Here is a 2493-nt window from a genome sequence, read left to right as displayed (position 1 = left end):
TATGGTGTTAGGGAGTGTTCTAATTTCATTCTTTTACATGTAGCTGTCCAGTTTTCCCAGCACCAGTTATTGAAGAGACTGTCTTTTCTCCATTGTATATCCTTGCCTCCTTTGTCATAGATTAGTTGACCATAGGTGTGTGGGTTTATCTCTGGGCTTTCTATCCTGTTGCATTGATCTGTTTCTGTTTTTGTGCCAGTACCATATTGTCTTGATTACAGTACCTTTGTAGTATAGTCTGAAGCCAGGAAGTCTAATTCCCCCAGCTCCATTTTTTTCCCTCAAGATTGCTTTTGCTATTTGGGATCTTTTGTGCCTCCACACAAATTTTGAGATTTTTTTGTTCTAGTTCTGTAAAAAATGCCATTGGTAATTTGATAGGAATGGCATTAAATCTGTAGATTGCTTTGGGTGATATAGTCATTTTCACAATATTGATTCTTCCAATCCAAGAACATGGTATATCTCTCCATCTGTTTGTGTCATCTTTTTGATTTCTTTCATCAGTGTCTTATAGTTTTCTGAGTACAGGTCTTTTACCTACTTAGGTAGGTTTATACCTAGGTATTATATTCTTTTTGTTGCAATGGTACATGGGAGTGTTTCTTTAATTTCTCTTTCTGATCTTTTGTTGTTAGTGTATAGGAATGCAAAAGATTTCTGTGCATTAATTTTGTATCCTTCAACTTTACTAAATTCATTGATTAGCTCTAGTAGTTTTCTGGTGGCATTTTATTATGTTGAGGTAGGTTCCCTCTATGCCCACTTTCTGGAGAGTTTTTTTTATCATAAATCAGTGTTGAATTTTGTCAAAAGCTTTTTCTGCCTCTATGGAGATGATCATATGGTTTTTATTCTTGAATTTGTTAATATGGTGTATCACATTGATTGATTTGCATATATTGAAGAATCCTTGCATCCCTGGGATAAATCCCACTTGATCATGGTGTATGATCTTTTTAAAATGTTGTTGGATTTCTGTTTGCTAGTATTTTGTTGAGGATTTTTGCATTTATATTCATCAGGGATATTGGTCTGTAATTTTCTTTTATTTTAGTATCTTTGTCTGGTTTTGGTATCAGGGTGATGGTGGCCTTGTAGAATGAGTTTGGGAGTGTTCCTTCCTCTGCAATTTTTTGGAAGAGTTTGAGAAGGATGGGTGTTAGCTCTTCTCTAAACGTTTGATAGAATTCACCTGTGAAGCCATCTGGTCCTAGACTTTTGTTTGTTGGAAGGTTTTGAATCACAGTTTCAATTTCATTTCTTGCAATTGGTCTGTTCATATTTTCTATTTCTTCCAGGTTCATTCTTGGAAGGTTTTACCTTTCTAATAATTTGTCCATTTCTTCCAGGTTGTCCATATTATTGGCATAGAGTTGCTTGTAGTAGTCTCTTAATGATGCTTTGTATTTCTGCACTCCATTTCTTCCAGGCTGTCCATTTTAATGGCATAGAGTTGCTTGTAGTAATCTTTAATGATGCTTTGTATTTCTGCAGTGTCAGTTTTAACTTCTCCTTTTTCATTTCTAATTTTATTGATTTGAGTCCTCTCCTTCTTTTTCTTGACGAGTCTGGCTAAAAGTTTATCAATTTTGTTTATCTTCTCAAAGAACCAGCTTTTAGTTTTATTGATCTTTCTATTGTTTTCTTTGTTCCTATTTCATTTATTTCTGCTCTGATCTTTATGATTTCTTTCTTTCTACTAACTTTGAGTTTTGTTTTTTCTTCTTTCTCTGATTCCTTTAGGTGTAAGATTAGATTGTTTATTTGAGATTTTTCTTGTGTCTTGAGGTAGGATTGTATTGCAGTAAACTTCCCTCTTAGAACTGCTTTTGCTGCATCCCATAGGTTTTGGGTTGTTGTGTTTTCATTGTCATTTGTCTGTAGGTTTTTTTTTTTTTAAACATTTTATCAAGAAGGCACTTTTTTTTTTATACAGCAGGTTCTTATTAGTCATCAATTTTATACACATCAGTGTATACATGTCAATCCCAATCTCCCAATTCATCACATCACTACCCCCACCCTCCCGTGGCTCTCCCGCTTTGGTGTCCATATCTTTGTTCTCTACATCTGTGTCTCAATTTCTGCTGTCTCTAGGTATTTTTTTATTTCTTCTTTGATTTCTTCAGTGATCTCTTGGTTATTTAGTATGTGATCTATCCCGGAGAATGTTCCATGTGCACTTGAGAAGAAAGTGTAATCTGCTGTTTTTGGATGGAATTTCCTATAAATATCAATTAAATCTATCTGGTCTATTGTGTCATTTTAAGCTTGTGTTTCTTTATTAATTTTCCGTCTGGATGATCTGTCCATTGGTGTAAGTGAGTTGTTGAAGTTCCCCACTATTATTGTGTTACTGTCAATTTCCTCTTTTATAGCTGTTAGCATTTGCCTTATGTATTGAGATGCTCCTATGTTGGATGCATATATATTTACAATTGTTATATCTTCTTCTTGGATTGATCCCTTGATCATTATGTAGTGTCCTTC

The sequence above is a fragment of the Physeter macrocephalus genome, chromosome 10 (assembly GCF_002837175.3).
Source record: "Physeter macrocephalus isolate SW-GA chromosome 10, ASM283717v5, whole genome shotgun sequence".
Classification (NCBI taxonomy): domain Eukaryota; kingdom Metazoa; phylum Chordata; class Mammalia; order Artiodactyla; family Physeteridae; genus Physeter; species Physeter macrocephalus.
Note: the sequence above shows the minus strand (reverse complement) of the source record.